Here is a 26,711-nt window from a genome sequence, read left to right as displayed (position 1 = left end):
TGATTTATTTCACATATTTTGATCATTTTTGAGACTATCTTTGTATCACTTTTGATCTCTTGATCACATTTAGGGGGCTGGCCTCACGGCCATGCCTGGACCTTCATCACTTATGTATTTTCAACGATGGAGTTTCTACACCTCATAGATTAAGGTGTGGAGCTCTGCTGTTCCTCATGAATTAATGCAAAGTACTATTATTTTTCTATTCAATTCAAGCTTATTCTTATTCTAAGATATTCATTCGCACCCAAGAACATGATGAATGTGATGATTATGTGACACTCATCACCATTCTCACCTATGAACATGTGCCTGACAACCACTTCCGTTCTACATGAAAACAAGCTTAAATGCATATCTCTTAGCCTCCATTCCGAAAGATCGGAGTCTTTGTGGTATAAGCTAGAATCAATTGGCAGCATTCTTGAGATCCGAAAAGTCTAAACCTTGTCTGTGGTATTCCGAGTAGGATCTGGGATGGGGTGACTGTGCTGAGCTTCAAACTCGCGAGTATTGGGCGTAGTGACAGACGCAAAAGGATCAATAGATCCTATTCCAACATGAGTGAGAACCGACAGATGATTAGCCGTCCGGTGACAGCGCATTTGGACCATTTTCACTGAGAGGACAGACGGTAGCCATTGACAACGGTGATCTCCCAACATACAGCTTGCCATGAAAAGGAGTATGAATGATTGAATGAAGGCAGTAGGAAGGCAGAGATTCAGAAGGAACAAAGAACCTCCATACGCTTATCTGAAATTCTCACGAATGAATTACATAAGTATCTCTATCTTATTTTATGTTTTATTTATCTTTTAATTATCAAAACCTCATAACCATTTGAATCTAATTGACTGAGATTTACAAAGATGACCATAGCTTGCTTCAAGCCGACAATCTCCGTGGGATCGACCCTTACTCACGTAAGGTTTATTACTTGGACGACCCAGTGCACTTGCTAGTTAGTTGTGCGGAGTTGTGAAAAAGAATTGAGATTATGATCGTGCATACCAAGTTTTTGGCGCCATTGAGATCACAATTTCGTGCATCAAGTTTTTGGCACCGTTGCCGGAGATTGTTCGAGTTTGGACAACTGACGGTTCATCTTGTTGCTCAGATTAGATAATTTTATTTTAATTTTAAGTTTTTGTTTTAATTATTTTTATTTTCAAAAAATTTTCAAAAAAAAAAAATAAATTATTCTATGTTCTTCAAAAATTTTAAGAATGAATTCTAGAGTTTCATGGGATATGTTGAATCCTGGCTGGCTGTTATGCCATGTCTAATCTTTTGGACCGAGGTTTTGACTATCTTTAGAATAGTTTCTTTGTCTTTCTCAGCAAATTAGCTGTTGTATGTAATGTTCTGCTGAAGCTTGGCTGGCCATTGGCCATGTCTAAATTTTTGGACCGAAGCTTTCACATAAAGCTTGGCTGGCTATTAAGCCATGTCTAAATTTTTGGACTGAAGCTTTAGACTAACATTGCATAATTCTTGGAATTCTTATTAAAAATTTTGAAATCCTTATTTTTCTTTTTCCAAATAATTTTCGAAAATACAAAAAAAAATTAATAAAATCATAAAACCAAAAATAATTTGATGTTTCTTATTTGAGTCTAGTGTCAATTTTTAAGTTTGGTGTCAATTGCATCTTTTTAATTTTTCTTTAAATTTTCGAAAACCCATGCATGACGTTCTTCATGATCTTCAAGTTGTTCTTGATGATTTTCCTTATTTGATCTTTGCATTTTCATGTTTTGGGTCTTTTCTTGTTTTTCATATGCATTTTCAATTTGTTAGTATCTAAACATTGAAAATTTCTAAGTTTAGTGTCTTGCATGTGTGTCTTTTCTTAAAAATTTTCAAAAATAAGTTCTTGGTGTTCATCTTGACATTCAAAGTGTTATTGGTGTTCATCTTGACATTCAAGGTGTTCTTGCATGCATCATATTTTTTATCTTAAATTCTCATATTTTGCATCATTTTTATGTTTTTCTCTTTCTTCATTAAAAATTCAAAAATTAAAAAGATATCTTTACCTTTTTCTTCTAATAAATTTCGAAAATTTGGTTTGACTTATTAAAAAATTTTTAAAATTTAGTTGTTTCTTATTAGTCAAGTCAAAATTTTCAACTTAAAAATCCTATCTTTTCAAAACTTTTTCAAAAATCAAATCTTTTTCAATTTTCTTCTTAATATTTTCGAAAATTTCAAAATAATTTTCAAAATATTTTCTTATTTTTATTTCATATTTTCGAAATTAATGTTAACAATTAATATTTTGATTTAAAAACTTCAAGTTGTTATTTGCTTGATAAGAAAAGTTTCAATCTTTAAATTTTAAAATCATATATTTTAGTTTCTTGTTAGTCAAGTAATCAACTTTAATTTCAAAATTAAATCTTTTTAAATTTTTTTTTTCAAATCTTTTTCAAAATAAATTTCAATCATATCTTTTTCAAAACTTAATTTCAAAATCTTTTCTAACTTCTTATCTTTTCAAATTTGATTTTCAAATCTTTTTCAATTAACTACTTGACTTTTTGTTTGATTTAAAAAGTTTACTATTTCAATCATATCTTTTTCAAAACCACCTAACTACTTTTCTCTCTCTAATTTTCGAAAACTATGAACCACTTTTTCAAAATCCTTTTTTAACTAACTAATTGTTTTAAAATTCAATTTTATTTTATTCCTTTTTATAATTTTCGAATTCTAACTACATTTTAAAATAAAAATAAAAATATTTTTCCTTTTATTTTATTTTATTTAATTTTCAAATTCTTTCCCCTCTCATCTCTTTCTATTTATTTATTTATCTACTAACACTCATCTTCCACTCAAAATTTGAACCCCCTCTTCTTCTCTATGTTCGAATTTTTCTCTTCTCCTCCTTTTATTCTTCTCTTCTTCTACTCACATGAAAAGAATCTCTATACTGTGACATAGAGGATTCCTATTCTTTTCTGTTCTCTTCTTTTTCATATGAGCAGGAACAGGGATAAAGACATTCTTATTGAAGTTGATCCTGAACTTGAAAGGACTCTTAAGAGGAAACTAAGAGAAGCTAAAGCACAACCCTCTGGAGAGGAACTGACAGAAATTTTCGAAAAAGAAGGAGACATGGCCGAACCCAATAACAATGGTGGAGATGCAAGGAAGATGCTTGGTGACTTTATTGCACCCTCTTCTAACTTCTATGGAAGAAGCATCTCAATTCCTGCCATTGGAGCAAACAACTTTGAGCTTAAGCCTCAATTAGTTTCTCTAATGCAACAGAATTGCAAGTTTCATGGACTTCTATTGGAAGATCCTCATCAGTTCTTAGTTGAATTCTTACAAATCTGTGACACTGTCAAGACCAATGGAGTTGATCCCGAGGTTTACAGGCTTATGCTTTTCCCTTTTGCTGTAAGAGACAGAGCTAGAACATGGTTAGATTCACAACCTAAGGAAAGCATGAACTCTTGGAAAAAGCTGGTCAGTGCTTTCCTGGCCAAATTTTTTCCACCTCAAAAGATGAGCAAGCTTAGAGTGGAAATCCAAACCTTCAGACAGAAGAAAGGTGAGTCCCTCTATGAAGCTTGGAAAAGATATAAGCAATTGATCAAAAGGTGTCCTATTGACATGCTTCCAGAATGAAGCATCATATGTATATTCTATGATGGTCTGTCTGAGTTGTCAAAAATGTCATTGGACCATTCTGCAGGAGGATCCCTTCACCTGAAAACCCCTACAGAAGCTCAGGAACTCATTGAAATGGTTGCAAATAACCAGTTCATGTACACCTCTGAGAGGAGTTCTGTGAACAATGGGACGCCTCAAAAGAAGGGATTTCTCAGAGTCTGAATGGATTGCAAGCTGCATCCAACAGTACTAAAGAAGCATCTTCTGAAGAAGAAGCTTATGATCCTGAGAATCTTGCAATGGTAGAGGTGAATTACATGGGAGAACCCTATGGAAACACCTATAATCCTTCATGGAGAAATCATCCAAATCTCTCATGGAAGGACCAACAGAAGCCTCAACAAGGCTTCAATAATAATGGTGGAAGAAATAGGTTTAGCAATAGCAAACCTTTTCCATCATCTTCTCAGCAGCAGACAGAGAATTCTGAACAGAGCCATTCTGGCCTGGCAACCATAGTCTCTGATCTATCCAAGACCACACTAAGTTTCATGAATGAAACAAGGTCCTCCATTATAAATTTGGAGGCACAGGTGGGTCAGCTGAGTAAAAAGATTACTGAAATTCCTTCCAGTACTCTCCCAAGCAATACAGAAGAAAATCCCAAGAGAGAGTGCAAGGCCATAACCATGACCAACATGGTCGAACCTGGAAAGAGTGAGGAGGACGTGAGTCCCAGTGAGAAAAGCCTCAGGGGACGTCCTCTGGACAGAAAGGTGTTTCCCTTTGAGGAACCAAAGGAATCTGAGGCTCATACAGAGACCATAGAGATTCTATTAAACTTCATTCTGTCATTCATGAGCTCTAATGAATATTCTTCCTCTGAAGAGGATGAAGACATCACTGAAGAGCAAGTTGCTAAATATCTAGGAGCAATCATAAAGCTAAATGCCAAGTTATTTGGTACTGAGACTTGGGAGGATGAACCCCCCTTTGTTCACCAATGAACTGAATGCATTAATGAGGCACACATTACCTCAGAAGAAACCGGATCCTGGAAAATTCTTCATACCTTGTACCATAGGCACCATGACCTTTGATAAGGCTCTGTGTGACCTGGGGTCAGGGATAAACCTCATGCCACTCTCTGTAATGGAGAAACTGGGAATCTTTGAGGTACAAGCTACAAGAATCTCACTAGAGATGGCAGATAAATTAATGAAACAGGCTTATGGACTAGTAAAGGACGTGCTAGTGAAGGTTGAAGGCCTTTACATCCCTGCTGATTTTATAATCTTAGACACTGGGAAGGATGAGGATGAATCCATCATCCTTGGCAGACCTTTCCTAGCCACAGCAAAAGCTGTGATTGATGTTAATAGAGGAGAGTTGGTCCCTCAGTTGAATGAGGACTACCTTGTATTCAAGACCCAAGATTCTCCTTTTGTAACCATGGAGAGGAAGCATGAAAAGCTTCTCTCAATACAGAGTCAAATAAAACCCCCACATTCAAACTCTAAGTTTGGTGTTGAGAGGCCACAACCAAACTCTAAGTTTGGTGTTGAGAGGCCCCAACCCTGCTCTGATTATCTGTGAGGCTCCATGAGAGCTCACTGTCAAGCTATTGACATTAAAGAAGCGCTTATCGGGAGGCAACCCAATGTTATTTAATTATATCTATTTATTTTCCATTGTTATTTTATGTTTTCTTTAGGTTGATGATCATGTGAAGTCACAAAAACAACTGAAAAATCAAAAATAGAATGAAAAATAGCATTAAAAATAGCTCCCCTTGGAGGAAGAGTTTACTGGCGTTTAAACGCCAGTAAGAAGCATCAGACTGGCATTTAACACCAGAAAGAAGCATCAAGCTGGCGTTAAACGCCAGAAACAAGCTACAGTCTGGCGTTTAACGCCAGAAACAAGCACCAACTTGGCGTTAAACGCCAATAAAGGGAGAAAAGCTGGCGTTAAATGCCAGAAACAAGCAGCAACCTGGTGTTTAACGCCAGGATTGCACTCTAAGGGCATTTATACGCCTAAATGGAGCAGGGATGATAAGTCCTTGACCCCTCAGGATCTGTGGACCCCACAGGATCTCTACTTACCCCACCTCTTTCTCTCTCTCTCTCTCTCCCACCTTTTCATAACACTCTTTCCCAAATATCCTTCACCAATCACCTCCATCACCCTTACCCATCACCTCTTCACCAATCACATCCATCCACTCTTTCCCAAAAACCCCACCTACCTCCAAATTCACAATCCTTTCCCTCCCAAACCCAACCCTAATACACGAAACCTAACCCTCCCCCCACCCCTATATAAACCCCTTACCACTCCTTCATTTTCACACATTACAACCACTACTTTTACCCCTTGGTCAAACCACATATCTCCCTCCATCTCCTCCATTTTCTTCTTCTTCTACTACTCTCCTTCTTCTTTTGCTTGAGGACGAGCAAACCTTTTAAGTTTGGTGTGGTAAAAGCATTGCTTTTTGTTTTCCATAACCATTAATGGCACCTAAGGCCAGAGAAACCTCAAGAAAGAGGAAAGGAAAGGCAGTTGCTTCCACCTCTGAGTCATGGGAGATAGAAAGATTCATCTCAAAGGTCCATCAAGACCACTTCTATGAAGTTGTGGCCAAGAAAAAGGTGATCCCTGAGGTCCCTTTCAAGCTCAAAAGGAGTGAGTATCCGGAGATCCGACATGAGATTAGAAGAAGAGGATGGGAAGTTCTCTCCAATCCTATTCAACAAGTCAGAATCTTAATGGTTCAAGAGTTCTATGCAAACGCATGGATAACTAAGAACCATGATCAAAGTATGGACCCGAATCCAAAGAATTGGCTTACAATGGTTTGGGCACTACAACATTTTGGGTCTATGGCCACGGTTTTTTTGGTCACGGTAAAAAATCGTGACTATAGACCCTCTATGGTCACGGTTTTTTAAGGTGACAAAAAAAAGCTATGGTCACGATTTTTTTGGAAATGGTGACCATAAAGTACCTATGGTCACGGTTTTTTAAAAAATGGTGGCCTAAAAGGGTCTATGGTCACGGTTTTTTACAGTGACCAAAAAGGGTCTATGGTCACGGTTTTTCAGAAAAGGGTGACTTAAAAGGGTCTATGGTCACGGTTTTGGGGGGTGGCCTAAAAGGGTATATGGTCACGGTTTTGGGGGTGACCTAAAGGGGTCTATGGTCATAGTTTTTTACAGTGACTAAAAAGGGGCTATGGTCACGGTTTTTCAAAAAAGGGTGACTTAAAAGGGTCTATGGTCACGGTTTTGGAGGTGGCCTAAAAGTGTCTATAGTCACGGTTTTGGGGGTGGCCTAAAGTGGTCTATGGTCACAATTTTGGGGGTGGCCTAAAAGGGTCTATGGTCACAGTTTTAAGGGTGACCTAAAGGGGTCTATGGTCACGGTTTTTTACAGTGACAAAAAAGGGGGCTATGGTCACGGTTTTTCCAAAAAGGGTGACCTAAAAGGGTCTATGGTCACGGTTTTGGGGGGTGACCTAAAAGGGTCTATGGTCACAGTTTTTGGGTGGCCTAAAAGGGTCTATGGTCACAGTTTTGGGGTGACCTAAAGGTGTCTATGGTCATGATTTTTTACAGTGACCAAAAAGGAGTCTATGGTCACGGTTTTGAGAAAGGGTGACCTAAAAGGGTCTATGGTCACGGTTTTTTACAATAACCAAAAAGTGTCTATGGTCACGATTTTTCAAAAGGGTGACCTACAAGGGTCTATGGTCACGGTTTTAGGGGTGACCTAAAGGGTTTTATGGTAACAGTTTTAATCATTTGAGTTTAAATTAATTAAGATTTTCATGTATTTTTTATAATTTTAAATATTTTATCTTTTAAAAATTTTAATAATTAAAAACTAATAATAATTTTATATGATTTATTTTAAATATAAAAATTTTAAATTTAATTTTATAAATAAAAAATTAAACTGAATACTATTAATTTTAAATTAAAAAAAGATTTAAAACTTAATAACATAAAAAATATTTAATAACTTAATAATGGAAGTGTCATATAAATAAATTTAAGAAATTTCTATTATGAATAAATTCTGATTTATTTATTAAATTGAGTTCTTAAAGTTAGAGATTAATTTATTAGAAATGATTAAATAGATTTTTATAAATACTTTAGATTTAAGTCAATTAATATTTATGTACAACTTTTATTTTAATTAGTTATTTTATATAAATTAAAATTAAAGTTATAATAAAAAAAATAAAAAATCATATAATTTAATTTAGGTAATTGATATTTTGAATTTAACCGTATTTTATAAAATATAATTAGTATGTTTATTTTATAGTTTAAATTAAAAATAATTATTTGAACTTAATAATATTTTGATAAATGAAATTTTATCTATTCTAAAAATAATTCTTACAATATTATATTTAAATTCTAAATTATTATTCTATCACAAATATTTTCTAAAATTATTATATTGCTAGTATATATTTAACTCTAACTCTAAAATTCCTAAATAAAACCCTAATTCCCCAATCCCTAAATCAAAACACAACGCGCACACACGTTCAGAAAAGGAAGAAAACGAGAAACAGGGGGAGCTCGAGGGGGAAGAAGAAGGGAAGGAGAGGGAGAAGAGCGTGCCGACGTCGCGCCCAGCTCGTCGCCGTGAAGCTGTCGCCGCTCTCATCACGGGCCGTCGCTCGTTGTCGCTGCTGGGTTCTTCGTCAGCGCTCGAGGGTGAAAGACGCGCGTGAGAGAGGGAGGAGCCGCGCTGCTGCCGTTGTCCATCCCGCCTCGCCACCTCTTCTTAACTCTCTTCTCCGGTCGTCCTCTTCTTCTCTTCTCAGGTAAATAATTAGTTATTATAATGAATTAATGTTCTCATTAGGGAATAGAAATTTTGATAACGAGAACTTCTGATGTTGGGTAAAAGTGTTGATTTTGATTATTAGAACTTTTGATTAAGAATGTTGTTTTTAATTTTCAGAACTTGTGAATATTAGGGTCGTTGATTATTGTTCTATATAGTATTTTTTCTGAGTTGTTACTTGTTTTTTTTTACTTGTTCTGATTAGTAATTTAGGATTATTGAAACTTCAAATTATTACTTGTATTTGTTTTTGATTTGTTCTTAATTTAGTTGATATTTGCCAAAGATATTTGCCTCTTCGTTAAACAACACCATTATACTTTGTCATAAATCATGTTCCTGAACCAGAATTATTATTCTTCACCTTCATACTTGCCATCATTTGCAGGTTCCTTTTTCTTTCTCAATTTATGGATTTATTTCACAAAATTCACTTTACAAATTGCAATATCTCTGCAATTTGATTCCAAGGTTCCAGAAATAAAAAAAAAAACACATCGTTATTATGGCTTCTTACACCAAACCCGAGGATGATCAAGTTCATAATTTCCTCTTAAAAGTTCTTTGTTTTCTTCACTCATTTTCAGCGTTTTTCACTTTACCTACTCCCAATTTTGCTTATCTTCCATGCCTCAACACCGGCCACTTGAAATGTGGGCTTTCAATTAGTTTTATTATTTTTTAATTCACTCACACACCATTTCAAGACAACAGTTACACAATCTGAGGTGTGAAGCTTCACATAGGTTCTAGTGCTAACTTGAATAGGTCATGTTCTGCATAGTTATTAATTGCTTTGTTGTTTCTATTATTTTGTGTCAAAGTGTGATACTTTACTGATTAATTCTCATTTTTGGGATGTTTCAACTATTGTTCTTAATATTTTCCTTTCATTATTTTTTTTCTTTTTCAAAATGTTAGTTTGTCTCTTGATACTTCATTTTAATTTGACAGGTTTTGGTAGAGCAAAAGTCGTCTACAAGGGTTATCATACTGAACGGGACAAGACAATTGAATGCCCTCTCTTTTTATATGGTACAGTAATCCACTATGATGTTGCACAATGCATTATCATCTGAAATTAAACACTTATTTATAGGGCAATAACTTGCTGAAATGCTTTTTCTGATAAATTGTTTTCACTCGAATGTTACTAGAAACACTTGAACCTTTGAGCTGAGCTTGTTTTTTAAAATTATCATCTTTGATTGTTAAATTTTTGTATAGACTTGTAAGTTATAATGTTTTCTAACCTTTTATCAATTAATTTGATGTGGCAGAATGGGGATTCCAGCCATGCTTTGAGGATCTTTGACGAGGAGGCACAAGCTATGCAATCGGTTAGAAACTCAAGGCTTGAGCTGCAGAATTCTACTGCACTTGTGGAAACCATCCTTTCATCAATACATGGGCAAAGGGAACGCTTGAAGGTATTTTCATTCTTCCCTTGCCTTCCTTTCATACATTTAATACGATGATGATATACCTGATCCATGGCCAGAAAGATATGAAAGATAGGATCAACAAACACTTAGATTAAAACTATTGTTTATGTTTAGCTATAATCTCCTTTTTTTATTATCTGTTATGAATGTTAGATTATATGTATTAGTATACTTTTTGAACTTTCACGTAAACAACTAGTTTTTGAAAGATGTTTAATGGAACGGCATAACAAGTTTGAAACAGACATCTCATTTACTTTTTGTATAGTTATATATAGTTGTCAAAATTGTTGTTTACATAGCACTCTTTGAAGAAATAGTTCATTTTCTTGCAGATTTCATTTGTGACTAATAAGTTGGTTTTGAACAAGTGTAACTTCTATCTCTTCTTTGGTGAAAAGCTAAATTTAAAATGTTGCTTTAGATTTTGTTTCTAGCAATGCTAACACTAAATGATTCTGCAGAGTGCTCATAGGAAAGCATTGGATATGCTGAACACATTGGGGATGCCAAATTTTGTTTTGAGGCTAGTTGAGCGATGTGCTAAGCACAGTGGGGATGATATGAAGAAAACATTTTTCATAGTAATATGAGATGAGATGGGTCTCATATATATATATATATATATATTGATGTGTTATGTATTTTACATGAAATGAATAAATTACACTGTATTTTTATTTGTGTTGTTTGGACTAAAAACATATCCAGTTTATAATATAAATTTTATTATTTAGATTTTTTGAGTTTTTCATTTTTAGATTTATTTTTTGATTATCATAAATTTGGAATGTGATTATGCTTTTAAAAAATAAATCTTATAAAATAAAGTAAGCTATGGTCATGGTTTTTTAAATAGGGTGACCATAGATAAGCTATGGTCACAGTTTAAAGAGGGGTGACCATAGAGTTATGGTCACGGTGAAAACTGTGACCATAGATAAGGCTATGGTCACGGTTTTAAAGAGGGGTGACCATAGAGGCTATGGTCACGGTGAAAACTGTGACCATAGATAAGGCTATGGTCACGGTTTTAAGGAAGGGTGACCATAGAGGCTATGGTCACGGTAAAAACCGTGACCATAGATAAGGCTATGGTCACGGTTTTAAAGGGGCTGACCATAGAGGCTATAGTCACGGTGAAAACCGTGACCATAGATAAGGCTATGGTCACGGTTTTAGGGGGGGTGACCATAGAGCTATGGTCACGGTAAAAACCGTGACCATAGAGCTATATACCGTGACCATAGATAAGGCTATGGTCACGGTGAAAACTGTGACCATAGATAAGGCTATGGTCACGGTTTTAAGGGGGGGTGACCATAGATAAGGCTATGGTCACGGTTTTCACGCGTGACCATAGATTAACATATGGTCACGGTAAAAAAACGTGGCCTAAAGTGTCAGATTTTAAAAATTGAAACCGTGACCATAGAAACCGTGACCATAGATCAAAAAACCGTGACCATAGACCTATGGCCACGAGAGAATAGGCCACGGTAAAAAACCGTGACCATAGGTCCAAAACCGTGACCATAGATCTATGGTCACCCTTTTTACTAGCTATGGTCACGGTTTTTTACCATGACCATAGGCCTTTTTTTTTGTAGTGGGGGGAAATACTTAGATTTCAGTCCAGAAAATGTAAGGTTGGCGTTCAACTTGCCAATGATGCAAGAAAACGCACGCCCCTACACTAGAAGGGTGAACTTTGATCAAAGGTTGGACCAAGTCCTCTTGGACATATGTGTGGAAGGAGCTCAATAGAAAATTGACTCAAGAGGCAAGCCGGTTCAATTGAGAAGGCATGACCTTAAGCCTGTGCCTAGAGGATGGTTGGAGTCCATCCAACGGTCTATCATTCCTACTAGCAATCGGTCTGAAGTTACTATAGACCGGGCTATCATGATCCATAGTATCATGATTGGGGAGGAAGTGGAAGTTCATGAGATTATACCTTAAGAACTCTACAAGGTGGCTGACAAGTCCTCCACTTTGGCAAGGTTAGCCTTTCCTCACCTCATTTGTCACCTCTGCAATTCGGCTGGGATTGTCATAGAGGGAGACATCCTCATTGAAGAGGACAAACCCATCACTAAAAAGAGGATGGAGCAAACAAGAGAGCCCACTCATGGACCTCAACAAGAGCATGAGGAAATTCCTCATCATGAAATCCCTGAAATGCCTCAAGGGATGCACTTTCCTCCACAAAACTATTGGGAGCAAATTAACACCTCCCTAGGAGAATTAAGTTCCAACATGGGACAACTAAGGGTGGAGCACCAAGAGTATTCTATCCTCCTCCATAAAATTAGAGAAGATTAAAGAGCCATGAGGGATGAGCAACAAAGGCAAGGAAGAGACGTTGATGAGCTAAAGCACTCCATAAGATCTTCAAGAGGAAGAACTAGCCGCCATCACTAAGGTGGACCCGTTCTTTAATTTCCTTGTTCTTTATTTTTCTGTTTTTCGTTTACTATGCTTTATGTTTATTTATGTTTGTGTCTTTATTACATGATCATTAGTGTTTAAGTGTCTATGTCTGAAAGCTATGAATGTCCTATGAATCCATCACCTTTCTTAAATGAAAAAATGTTTTAATTACAAAAGAACAAGAAGTACATGAATTTCGAATTCATCCTTGAGATTAGTTTAATTATTTTGATGTGGTGACAATACTTCTTGTTTTCTGAATGAATGCTTGAACAGTGCATATGTCTTTTGAATTTGTTGTTTATGAATGTTAAAATTGTTGGCTCTTGAAAGAATAAAGAAAAAGGAGAAATGTTATTGATGATCTGAAAAATCATAAAATTGATTTTTGAAGCAATAAAAAGCAGTGAAAAACAAGGCTTGCAAAAAAAAAAGGCAAAAATAAAAGAAAAAAAAGAGAAAGAAAAAGAAAAGCAAGCAGAAAAAGCCAAGAGCTCTTTAAACCAAAAGGCAAGGGTAAAATAAAAAGGATCCAAGGCTTTGAGCATTAATGGATAGGAGGGCCCAAAGGAATAAAATCCTGGCCTAAGAGGCTGAACCAAGCTGTCCCTAACCATGTGCTTGTGGCGTGAAGGTGTCAAGTGAAAAGCTTGAGACTGAGCGGTTAAAGTCGTGATCCAAAGCAAAAAGAGTGTGCTTAAGAACCCTGGACACCTCTAATTGGGGACTCTAGCAAAGCTGAGTCACAATCTGAAAAGGTTCACCCAGTTATGTGTCTGTGGCATTTATGTATCCGGTGGTAATACTGGAAAACAAAGTGCTTAGGGCCACGGCCAAGACTCATAAAGTAGCTGTGTTCAAGACTCATTTAGCCTTTGCTTGGATAGTTTATCTAGAGTATTAGACAGGTGTGTTAGTACAAATCTTGTGTTGAATTTTGAAAAAAGTCACTTTATGGTAAGACAAGGAATTGTACTAGGACATGTTGTGTCTAATACTGGCATTTCTGTAGATCCAGCAAAGGTGGATGTTATTTCTATAAACCCCTCCTCCGTGAGGGAAGTCCGCTCGTTCCTTGGCCATGCAGGTTTTTACAGGAGATTTATTAAGGACTTCAGTAAGGTAGCATTGCCTTTATCCAGATTGCTGCAGAAAGATATTGAGTTCGAGTTCAGTGAGAGCTGTCTGCAAGCATTTGATAAGCTGAAGATCGCTCTGACTCAAACTCCAATTGTAAGAGGACCAGACTGGAGCCAGCCATTCGAAATTATGTGTGATGCTTCCAACCAGGCAGTAGGAATGGCGCTGGCTCAGCGCGAAGGTAAGGATCCTTTTGTGATTGCCTATGCATCTAAGACTTTAGACGCTGCTCAATCTAATTATACTACTACTGAAAAAGAGCTTCTTGCTATTGTTTTTGCTCTGGAAAAATTCCGAGCCTATTAACTTGGTACTAAGGTAGTAGCGTACTCAAACCATGCAGCTCTAAAATATTTACTAGCTAAAAAGGAGTCCAAACCAAGGCTAATACATTGGATACTGCTGCTGCAAGAATTTGATTTAGAAATTAAAGATAGGAGTGATAACCAGAATTTAGTGGCAGACCACCTGAGTCGCCTTGAGCACATTAAGGATGACTCCACTCCTATAAAAGATAATTTCCCATTTGATACCTTACAAGCAGTATCTGAAGTAGTTCCTTGGTATGCACCTGTAGCTAATTATCTAGTTAGCCACACCTTTTCTCCAAATTTTACCAAGCACCAAAGAGACAAGCTGAAAAGCGAGTCCAAATATTATATATGGGATGATCCATATCTATGGAGGTGTGGTGCTGACCGGGTAATTAGACGGTGTGTGCCTCAATCAGAATTCCAGTCCATTTTAGAGGCTTGCCACTCATCTGAGAGTGGAGGACATTTTAGCTCTCAAATAACAGCTAGAAAAATTCTAGACTATGGATTCTAGTGGCCTACTCTCTTTAAAGACGCTACTGAATTTTGTAAATCTTGTTCTCCATGCCAAAGATTTGGTAATATATCCAAGAGGGATGAGATGCCTCAACAGATTATGCTTTTCTGTGAAATTTTTTATGTTTGGGGCATTGACTTCATGGGTCCATTCCCAAATTCTAATGGTTACCTTTATATACTGTTAGCTGTAGATTATGTTTCTAAATAGGTGGAAGCAATTCCTACCCGCAATGATGATGTTAACACTGTTGTTTCCTTTGTTAGAAACCATATTATTTGTCGCTTTGGATCACCACGAGCAATCGTGAGCGATCAAGGCACTCACTTTTGTAACAGGAGACTAACATGATTACTGAAAAGGCATGGGATAATTCACAAGGTAGCAACAGCTTATCATCCCAGACCAATGGGCAAGCAGAAGTCTCTAATAGAGAAATTAAGCGTATTCTGGAAAACATAGTAAAACCTCATAGGAAGGACTGGAGTGCCAGGCTACAAGATGCACTCTGGGCATATAGAACAGCGTACAAGACACCCATTGGGATGAGCCCCTTCCGCTTGGTATACAGAAAGGCTTGCCACCTCCCAGTAGAGGTGGAACACAAAGCTTTCTGGACTATGAAGGAGTGCAACATGAATCCTAAGAAAGCTGGTGCTGAAAGAAAACTGTAACTAGCAGAACTAGAAAACCTTCGCCTAGAAGCATATGACAACTCTAGACGTTACAAGGAGAAAATGAAGGCTGTCCATGACAACCATATAAAAATGAGAGAATTCAGACCAGGGGAGTTAGTTCTTCTATATAACTCTAGACTGAGACTTATGTCAGGTAAACTGAGATCAAGATGGGAAGGCCCCTACAGAGTAGAAAAGGCAGAGCCATACGGAGTTTTTCACCTGCGTCATCCTACTAGCTCCAAATTTCTGAAGGTCAATGGACATCGCCTGAAGCTTTACCATGGTGAGAAGATGAAGAATCGTAAGGAACTAGAGGTCTTCCTCTTGGAAGACCCACCGATAGAGGCAGAATGAGCCTAACGAGCGTCCAACTTAAGGACATAAAAGCAAAGTGCTAGGTGGGAGACAACCCACCATGGTATAATTGTTCCATTTCCGTCTTAGTTTTATTTTTGCTTTATTTTATATTTATAATGTTAATGACTCTTCTCATAATCCCTGCATATAGTTTGCATTTGCATTAGCATTCTGCATATTTTTAATAAAAAAAAACACACGCACGCGACGCAAAAGTGGCGCTGACACGTCCGCGTCACCAGTGCGTTGGGAAGAAAACAATTTGAACAGAGAGTCATGCGAGAGTGATGAGCGGATAATTTATACGCTTTTTGGCATTGTTTTTACATAGTTTTTAGTATGATTTAGTTAGTTTTTACTATGTTTTTATTAGTTTTTAAGTAAAATTCATATTTTTGGACTTTACTATGAGTTTGTGTATTTTTCTGTGATTTCAGGTATTTTCTGGCTGAAATTGGGAGACCTGAGCAAAAATCTGAATCAGAGGCTGAAAAAGGACTATAGATGTTGTTGGATTCTGACCTCCCTGCACTCGAAGTGGATTTTCTGGAGCAACAAAAACCCAATTGGCGCGCTCTCAATTATGTTGGAAATTAGACATCCAGGGCTTTGCATCAATATATAATAGTCCATACTTTTCCCGAGTTTTGATGACCCAAACTAGCATTCAAACGCCAACTTCTTGCCCTATTCTGAAGTTAAATGCCAGAAACAGGTTACAAACCAGAGTTAACGCCACAAACAGGCTGAAAGCTGGCGTTTAACTCCAAGAGAAGTCTCTACACATGAAAGTTTCAATGCTCAGCCCAAGCACACACCAAGTGGGCCCCAGAAGTGGATTTCTGCACTATCTGCACTTAGTTACTCATTTTCTGTAAACCCTAGTGACTAGTTTAGTATAAAAACTACTTTTAGTGATTTATTTCACATCTTTTGATCATTTTTGAGACTATCTTTGTATCACTTTCGATCTCTTGATCACATTTAGGGGGCTGGCCTCACGGCCATGCCTGGACCTTCATCACTTATGTATTTTCAACGATGGAGTATCTACACCTCATAGATTAAGGTGTGGAGCTCTGTTGTTCCTCATGAATTAATGCAAAGTACTATTGTTTTTCTATTCAATTCAAGCTTATTCTTATTCTAAGATATTCATTCACACCCAAGAACATGATGAATGTGATGATTATGTGACACTCATCACCATTCTCACCTATGAACGCGTGCCTGACAACTACTTCCGTTCTACATGAAAACAAGCTTGAATACATATCTCTTAGCCTCCATTATGAAAGATCGGAGTCTTCGTGGTATAAGCTAGAATCAATTGGCAGCATTCTTGAGATCCGGAAAGTCTAAACCTTGTATGTGGTATTCCGAGTAGGATCTGGGATGGGGTGACCGTGACAAGCTTCAAACTCGCGAGTGTTGGGCGTAGTGACAGACGCAAAAGGATCAATGGATCCTATTCCAACATGAGTGAGAACCGACAGATGATTAGCCGTGCGGTGACAGCGCATTTGGACCATTTTCACTGAGAGGACGGACGGTAGCCATTGACGACGGTGATCCCCCAACATACAACTTGCCATGGAAAGGAGTATGAATGATTAAATGAAGGCAGTAGGAAGGCAGAGATTCAGAAGGAACAAAGCACCTCCATACGCTTATCTGAAATTCTCACCAATGAATTACATAAGTATCTCTATCTTATTTTATGTTTTATTTATCTTTTAATTATCAAAACCTCATAACCATTTAAATCTGCCTGACTGAGATTTAAAAAGATGACCACAGCTTGCTTCAAGCCGACAATCTCCGTGGGATCGACCCTTACTAACGTAAGGTTTATTACTTGGACGACCCAGTGCACTTGCTGGTTAGTTGTGCGGAGTTGTGAAAAGGAATTGAGATTATGATCATGCGTACCAAGTTTTTGGCGCCGTTGAGATCACAATTTCGTGCACCAGAGAGCGTGGCTGGAGGCGTGCCTTAGGCACAATCATGCCCACGCGACCGCGTGACTGACGCGGCCGCGTCATTTGGGAAATAAGCCTCCCACGCGTTCGCGTCACCCACGCGAATGCGTGCCCCTAAAAATCGACGTAAAAGAGGTGTATGGCAGCAAGTTGCGATGGAGCTGGGCTGGAATGATGCTGGAAGCACCAGCCCCATCATGCGACCGCGTACCCCACGCGGCCGTGTCGTCCTCCAAACATGGCCATTCACGTGATCGCGTCAATCACGCGATCGCGTCACCCTAAAAATTTAGCAAAATGGGTTTGAAACAGAGAGTTGCACGAACGCGCAGCTACTCTCGCGCCATTCGCACAAATCGAGTCACGCGACCGCGTGCCCCACGCGTCCGCGTCACATGCGGCGCACAGATCATCCACATCAGCCAAAATATCTTATCTTTTCTTCCCCAAATCCTAATTTTTCTTATCCCTTCTTACTTCCTACTTCTCTCTTCTTCCTTCTCTATTCTTTCTCACTTTTTACTTTCTCCCTTTTTCTTTTTCACATCCATTATCAAGGTTCTTTTCTTCTTCCCTCTTTACTTCTTCATTATCACTCTTTTTCTTTTATTCATGTTTTCTTATTTATTTTTCTTTTCATTATCTATATTCTATTTTCCTTTTACTTTTCTTTTTATTCCTTTAATTGGTGTTAGAAATTTATTTGGGTCATTATCTTCTTTCATATTTTGCTTGTGAGTTATTATGAATTGTTTGACAATTATATATTAGTTTTCAAAAGGGTTGCTTGCATGACTAAATTTACTACTTCCAATAACATATTCAACATGCATGCCAAGTGTTTGTGAAAAAACCCGTATGGCATTGTGCATTATTCTAAATTATTCTATTCTACTACTTTAATGCCTGTTTTTCACAAAACCCCTTTTATATTTTATTAATTTAATATAATTGTCAATACAAACATATTGCCGGTTTGAAAGACTTGGTAATCTAACTTGGACATTGAATGCTTGATCTATGCTACTCATGCCTTTGCCGGCATGCCAATAAACATCTCGCATTCAATTGCCATCCCATGCACTTGCTATATTACCTTTGATGAACTTTTCACATGTAGTCTAGACCATGTGCTAATGACATCCCTCTTTACCATGCATTGATTATCAACCATAATGTTCGCTCCCTTGCTCGAACCCTTCGCTTTATATATTACTTTCTCTTCCCTTTTTTTCAGGATGGCCACCAAGAAAGGTAAAGATAAAGCTACTCCCAAACCACCAGCAAAGAGATGAACAAAAAGAGCATTAGTGGCAGAGCCATCTTCAACAGCGGTGACACCCTCAACAAAACGAACCAAGAGGATCATCAAGGTCGATGAAAAATAAAAAGCTTTTCCAGCAAAGGACACTGCGCGGTTTCCTAACCGCTACTGTGAGCAGATGTTCCCCATCATGGCAGCAAGGAACTATAACAATGAGCACCTTCTTATCCTCCCAACCCACATTTCTGAATTTGTTGAGCCCCGCATTGAGCGAAGACAATGGGAATTCCTACGGAGACAGTCACGGCAGGTTAATCTTTCATGGGTAGTAGAATTCTACTCCAACTTTCACATGCCAACCATGTAATCTGTCTATGTCCTCAAAAGCAAGTCCCCATAACTGAAGAGTCCATTCAACAAGCTTTAGATCTTCCCCCTGATCCAGAATGATTGGACGCATTCCAAGAAGCCTCACTCAAGCGCCAGACATACCAATTTGACTGGGACGCTGTTCTCAGAGTCATTGCACAACCTGGCAGCCTATGGATCTACGGATACCATCGTTCCCGACCTAAGGGCATATCGGCTTCAGCACTTACCTTGGAGGCTCGAGTATGGGCACAAATCATGTTCCATTATGTCTTTCCAAGCACTCATGAATTCTCCTTCACTGCAGATATGGTTGTTTTATTCTGGTGTATCCTAACAGACCAGCACCTCAATTTACCAAGACACATTCAGCATGCTTTGGGACACGTACAAATTACGGTCAACTTACCATTTCCCACTTTGGTTTCAGATCTAGTCTCAGCAGTCGGAGTCTCCTATAGAGCTGGGGATATCAAGGCTATGATCCCACGAGATGATCAATATGTCCCTAACGGGAAGTATATCAGACCTCCAGCAGCCACTATCAACCGGAGCAGAGAACCAGCAGAAGACACCCCCTCTTCTTCCACACCACAAGCACCTACAACAAACCAACTGCTCCATCAAATACTTGAAAGGTTGGATCGGCAGGAATACAAAGCAAAGCTAAGAGAGCGCCGTAACTAGTGCCGATTCACATACCTCAATGAGCTATTTATGGGAAAATACAGACCTGACAAAGACCCAGACACCCCGGACTCCACTTCATTTACCAGCATAGGGAGCCATGATGGTCCCGATGGTGGAGATACTACTACCAGCCCCCCTTTGTTCCTAACAGATGGCGCCAAGGACGGTGCAAAGTCTTAAGTGTGGGAAGGTCGGTCAGTACCTGACTTCCGGAGGTAAATTCTCTTCCCTAAACACCGATAAAAAAGGATATTTAGTTAATTTTTCTTTTGTCTGGGATAGGATAGATTGCATAGAAATAGGTTATTTACATACATGTTCTACTTGATTAAAGATAATAAGTTTCTTCTAAGACCCCATTTTTGAAAAATTTCACTAACTTAAAACTTCTGTGTTAAATTTGTTTGAAGTTGTATTTGGAACATAGTTTAAAAAAAAAATGCTAAGAACACACAACCCGTGAGATTTTGAGCTTAATTACATGGTTACATTATTTAACCATAAATATTTTATTCTTGTGTGTTTACTTCTCTATGATTGTAATCTTTATTTTGTTTCATCCTATATGTCCAATGTTTAATGTGTTATATGCATGCATATGATTGAGGCCATTATTTGATTTTAGCTCACTTATCCCAAATAAGCCTACCCTTTAAATTACCTTTGTTAGCCACTTTGAGCCTTTTTATCCCATTTGTTCTATATTTTACCATATTACTAGCCTTAAGCGGAAAAATAATTAAATATCCCAATTGAATCTTTGGTTAGCTTAAGATAGAAATTGTGTGTTAATTAAGTATGGGAGAATTGTGGGAACAAGGGTTAATAAGGGAATGTGTCATGATAAAATAATGGAAATTTGGGTACCTACTCATGTGAAACTATGAAAATTTAAAATTCATGTGCATTGATAAGCTATATTTATTTTCATATATAAAAAAAATCTAAAAATATTCAATAAATAAATAAATAAGGGGACAAAATTACCCCGATTTTAAGTTAAGTTAAGTTCAAAGATCAATGCATATATGATAAAAATTAAAAGAAATTTGATGCATGAGTGTGTAATGCAGAAGTGCAAATTTTTGGGTGGCTAGGCATGATTCTAGAGTTATATAGAGTGTATGTATGTTAGGTGAAAGCTTAGGTTAATTAAAGATTCAATTTATAGCTCACTTAGCCATATATACACCCTCACCCTTACCTTAGTCCCATTACAGCCTTGAAAAGACCTCATGATGTTTGCATTGGTACATTAATTATTGTTGATTGGTTAGGTGAGAAACAAAGTTTAGAAAGCATGATTAGAGAAGAGTAGAGTGATTACCCTATACACTAGAGAGACTAAAGTGCACATACACCATCAGTGAGGGTTCAGTGCTTAATTCTATGTTCCCTGCTTTCATGAGCTGTCTTCTTACAATGTTACTTGTTTTTACTATATAAATTAAGTAAGTGAAAATTAAATTTATGTTTGTCTTGAAGAGCTTATTTATTTTAACCAAGTAGACAAGAACCATATAGTTGCATTCATATATATAGGTTGCATTGCACTTCATGAGTTTTACATTTCCCTACTCATTTTATTTTATCTCCTTCAACTAAGCATGAGGACATGCTAGTGTTTAAGTGTGGGGAGGTTGATAAATCATTATTTTATGATTTATATTGTGTTTAATTGTGTGGTTTTATCAAGTCCTTACCCACTTATTCATATGATTAGCATGTATTTACAATTCCTTCCCAAAATTGTTCCATGGTTGAAAACTTGCTTCCTAGAGATTTTTTAATTATATATTTTTATCCTCCTTTATACCATTCGATGCCGTGATCCGTGTGTTAAGTGTTTCAGGCTTCATATGACAGGAATGGCTTAGAGAATGGAGAGGAAGCTTGCATAAATGGAAGGAACACAAGAAACTAAGGAGATGACCAGCAAACACTGACGCGAGCGCATGGCTCACGCGAACGCACGAATTGGAGAAATCGCAGTGACGCGAACGCATGCCTGACGCAAACGCGTGGATTGGAATCTGCAAGAATGACACGAACGTGTGGACGACGTGAACGCGTGACAAGAAAAATCGTTGAACGACGCGAACGCGTGGACAACGCGTACGCGTGACCTGCGCGATCTGCAGAAATTACAGAATACACTGGAGGCGATTTTGGGCCGCGTTTTAACCTAATTTTTAGCCTAGAAACACAGAATAAAGCGAGGGAACGTGTAGAGACTCAAGATGCATCCACACACATTGAGATTCATCACATTAGGATTACTTGAATTTTATATCTGAATCTAGATTAGTGTTATATTGATAGTTTATGCTTTTGTTTTGGATTGTGGATGTTGAAGAGCCATTACCTCCGTAAAGACCCTACTTTAGTTTGTTCCTTTATCCTTTACTCTTTTCAGTTGATTATTGACTCTATTCAATTAAGTATGTTACATTTTGAGTTTATTAATATATAGAGTTATTTTTATTTTTAATTAATTTTAATTTTCTCTATTTTATTTTATTTAATTATGTCTTCTTATATTTTTATGATTATTAAATCCATGTCAATGGAGTAGAAATTCCACTTAACATGGGTGTTAATTAAGAGGAGACACTTGAGTTGGAATGCTCAAGTGCTTAGTTACATTGGATGTTGTAGGCTAATTCTGTACCTACTAACACTGGACCTCCCTAAGGGAAAGGACTAGGAATTGCGAGTAAGAGTTAGTCCAATCACTATACTTTCCTTTACTCAGTAAGGGTTAACCAAGTGAGAACAACAACCTCTTTACACTACAATTGAGAAGATTCCAACAAGGATAGGACTTCCATTTAATTATTTCCCCAGTCAAGGCCTTTTATTTGGAAAATCAATAATTATTCTCAGTTTATTTTTATTGCTTTAATTCACAATTATTTTAATTACTCATTATCAAAACTCAAACTTTCTGGGAATTTTCTGATTAATAAATTAGCACTCTTTCCTACAACTCGTTAGGAGACGACCTGGGACTCATACTCCCAGTATTTTTATTTCTAAAATTTGTGACAACCTTTTTTAAATTGGTGAGGCAGATCTTAGCTGGTTAAGAGCTATACGTGCAGTGCTATTCTCTTATTTGGAATCTCTTAATTGGTTAACTTCTGCCACGTACCACTGTACCTTAGCTCTGCTCCTTGTAGTGCTTTACTTACGAAATATATTGGTTGTTGGATCTTCCCTTCTTCTCGTACCAAGACTGCCGCCAACGCCTCATCGGTTACAGCCAAGTACAAGTATAGCACCTCTCTGCTCTTAGGCTTTCCCAGGACAGGTGGTGCCGAGATTATCTCTTTGAAGTTCTTGAAAGCCTCCTCGCATGCCGGGGTCCATTCGAATGCTATCCCCTTTCTCATCAGGTTGAAGAAGGGTAGCGCCTTGGCCGCCGACGCCCCGAGGAAGCGGGATAGCGCAGTGAGCCTACCCGCCAACCTCTGGACGCCTTTCATACATCCCGGGCTCTTCATTTGTAGGATCGCTTCACACTTTTCTGGGTTGGCCTCCACCCCTCTTTGGGTTATCATAAACCCCAAAAATTTCCCGGCTTCGACGGCGAAGGCACACTTGAGCGGGCTAAGCCTCATGTCGTGTCTCCGAAGAGAGGCAAAGATGTTCTCCAGGTCTCCGATGAGGTCCTCAGCTTTGGCAGTCTTGACCAGGATGTCGTCTACGTATAGCTCCACCGTCTTGCCGATGAGGTCTTTGAATATCTTGTTCATCAGCCTTTGGTACGTAGCCCCCGCGTTCTTCAGCCCAAACGGCATCACCTTGTAGCAGTATGTCCCGCCTGGCGTTATAAACGCCATTTTCTCTTCATCTGGTTGGTGCATCGGTATCTGATTGTATCCAGAATAGGCATCCATGAAACTCATATACCAGTAACCCGCCACCGCGTCAACAAGAGCGTCAATGTTGGGAAGGGGGAAAGAATCTTTGGGACATGCCTTGTTGAGGTCGGAATAATCCACACACATTCTCCATTTCCTGCTGGGCTTTTTAACTAGGACTATATTCGACAGCCACGTCGAGTAGTCGAGTTCCCAGATGAAGCCCACTTTCAGTAGGCTGGCCGTTTGCCTGGCCACCTCTTCCGCCCTTTCTTGGGACATATTTCTCCTCCTTTGGGCCACCGGCTTTGCCTCCGGTCTCACGGCTAGTTGATATGACATGAATTGGGGTCTATACCCGGCATGTCGGCTGGGGTCCAGGCGAACAAGTCGCCATTGGCTCTGATCATCTCCATGAGGGGTTCTTTCAAGTCATGGGGTAGGTTTCTGTTTACAAAGGTGAACTTTTCATCTGAGTCACCGACCCTGAACTTTTCGAGGTCCCCCTCGGGTTCCGGCCTAGGTTTGTTATCCACCCTGGCATCCAGGTCGGCGAGGAAGACACCGGATACTTCTTTAGATTTCTTCCTCAGGGAGAGCCTGGCGTTGTCGCATGCGAACGCCGTTTCCAGATCTCCCCTGATGGTCCCAACTGATCCATCATCAGCAACAAATTTCATTAATAGCAGTTTGGTGCAAATTACTGCCCCAAAATCGTTGATGGTTTTCCTCTCCAAGATGAGGTTGTAGGCCGTGGAGTTTCTTAAAACAACGAACTCCGCCATTAGCGACCTCTTCCATCGACCTCCGCCTATGGAGACCGGGAGGAAAACTACTCCGTCAGGCTTGATGAAGTTATCTCCTAGGCCGACCATGCCGTGTTGGTGGCCCCTCAAGTCAGTATCCCGTAGGCCCAGAGCATCAAATACATTATGAAACATGATGTTGGAATCAGCTCCCGTGTCTACCAGGATCCATTTTACCAAGCCGGTGCCCACCCTGGCCGTGATCACCATCGGAGGGTTCTCCGGGACATCGTCGAACCATTGGTCTTCGGGGCCGAATGATATCGACGGTACCCTTCGGGAGGGCGGCGTGGAGCCGGAAGACATAGCTAAGACCTTGGCGTCCTTTTTGCTGGCCGATTTCGATCTGGGGGGAACATCTCTTCCGATCACCATGTTTATAATAGTGAGGCCACGCTGACTATCCTCCTCAGGCTCTCGTCTTTGTCTCACGGCGCAGCTTTGTCCTCGTTTGATCGGTCGTGGTCCCGCCTCCTCGGTTCCCTTATAAGGTGGGAAAAATCAGCCAACTTCCCCTCCCGAATGGCTTGCTCCAGGGCATCTTTCAGGTCGAAGCAGTCTTGGATCTTATGGCCATAGCCCTTGTGGTAACTGCAGTAGAGGTTTTTGTTTTCTCCCGTCCTGTCCTTGAGTTGTCGGGGCTTCGACAAGATGCCCTTGTCGGCAATCTGCTGATAGACTTCGACGATCGGAGCTGACAGGGGGTTATAGTTGGTGAACTTTCCTACCTGGGGAAACGTCTTGAAGGTTTTGGCTGATCCTCCATCTTTGGAGTGCTTCTTCGACCTTTCCCCGCCGCCGGGCGGGCGAGCATTGGAGTAGGCGTGCTGCCGCTTATTGGCTGCTACAACCTGGCTAACTTCTTTATCATTGATGTATTCCCTGGCCATGTTCTGAATTTATTGCATCGTCCAAACGGGCTTGGTGGTAAGGTGTTCCCTGAAATCCTCATTCAATAACCCGTTGGTCAAGCACAAGCTGGCCACCGAATCGGTTAGGCCGTCAATCTCCAAACACTCGTCGTTGAACCTATCCAAGTACTTCCGGGTCAGCTCGCCACTTTTTGTGTTACTCCTAGCAGATTGATCAGGTGCTTTGCTTTAGCGATACGTGTGGTGAACTGAGCTAAGAAGGCACGACTGATGTTGGCAAAGGTGGTTATGGAGCCCTGAAGGAGGGCGTTAAATCAACGAATCGCCGGTCCTACTAACGTTACGGGGAAAGCGCGACACCTCACTTCATCGCCTAACCCTTCCAAGTTAATCCTGGCCTCAAAGGTTGTTAGATGCTCCTGGAGATCTTGAGTCCCATCATACCTCATATCTGTCGGCTTATCAAAGTGCTTAGGCAGCCGGATTTCCAAGATCGAGTGGTGGAAAGGGGTTGCTCCCATGACCACCGGTTTTTGCCTTTTCCTCGTTCTTTCTCTAATGTCTTCCCTGTGTGGTCGGCCTCTCCTTGACCTCTCTCTACTGTCTTCTCGCTGTGGTCGGCTTCTCCTTGGTCTTTCTCTGCTGCCTTCTTGGTCTTCTTCTACGGCTTCTCTCGTCGGTGATCGGGAGTAGATCACAGGATCTAGCCGTCTCCTTGGTGCTTCCCTACTTTCCTAGCTCTCTGACTCTGTTCAAGGGCTCAGAGTGCGCCTGGAGTGGATTCTTCGGAGGCTTCTTTCTCTCCTTTGAGGAGATCAGGAACGCTCTTGACTAGGAGTTGGTTGATGGCATTTTTTGCTGGCCACTTCTCATTCTAGGTTTTGTACTCTGTGGCATAGTTCTTGTATTATTCTTGTGCTATCGCTACCTGTTCCTCCAAAGGGTCGTCTCTCGGGTTGCCGCAGAGGGGATCTGGTGCGCTCACGAGTGGGAGCGCCTGTGGCTTCCCTCCCTGCGGGGCTCGCCTTCATCGTCCACCCCAACTGTGCCCAAAATAAAGTCCATGTTCCCATAGACAGCGCCAATGTACGATTATTCGATTACCAGACGGTTCAGGGATGCTTGTCGTGTGCAAAGGTAGGGCCTGGTCTCGATTCGAGCCTGGAACCCGAGTGGAGAGAGCCATCGACTTCCCGAGCTCTTTGTGAGTTGAGGGGGGTGCCACCTGCAATGACACTCCAACGCTCAAGTCAGAAGGGGTGCAGGTGGTATGAGGATAGGGATATGGTGACGCACTTGGGGGGAGGGGTAGGACCCTCCCCTTATATACCTTGTCAGTAGGGCGGGCCCCACAAGGGGAAGGCCCCCTTCCAAGAAGTTTCCTTTCTCACAGCTATCACGCAGCTGGTAGCAAGGGCGCGTGTTTGGGTCACAGACCGGATAGGTTGTGCGCGTTGACCCGACTGCG

The 26,711-nt window shown here is 39.6% G+C and overlaps 1 long non-coding RNA gene and 1 other non-coding gene across 2 annotated transcripts; one reads left to right on the top strand and one right to left on the bottom strand.

The window, feature by feature from the left end:
* Nucleotides 1-3,531: 3,531 nt before the first annotated feature.
* LOC112781786 (small nucleolar RNA R71) lies at nt 3,532-3,639 on the bottom strand. Its single transcript, XR_003192545.1, has one exon. It is a non-coding gene; the product is annotated as a small nucleolar RNA R71 (small nucleolar RNA).
* A 4,469-nt stretch (nt 3,640-8,108) lies between these two features.
* On the top strand, nt 8,109-10,689 carry LOC112777314 (uncharacterized). Its single transcript, XR_003190380.2, has 4 exons — nt 8,109-8,485; nt 9,463-9,543; nt 9,789-9,938; nt 10,418-10,689. It is a non-coding gene; the product is annotated as an uncharacterized lncRNA (long non-coding RNA).
* Nucleotides 10,690-26,711: the final 16,022 nt, after the last annotated feature.

Source organism: Arachis hypogaea, chromosome 19 (genome assembly GCF_003086295.3).
Source record: "Arachis hypogaea cultivar Tifrunner chromosome 19, arahy.Tifrunner.gnm2.J5K5, whole genome shotgun sequence".
Classification (NCBI taxonomy): domain Eukaryota; kingdom Viridiplantae; phylum Streptophyta; class Magnoliopsida; order Fabales; family Fabaceae; genus Arachis; species Arachis hypogaea.
This window is presented reverse-complemented; position numbering and strand designations above follow the sequence as displayed.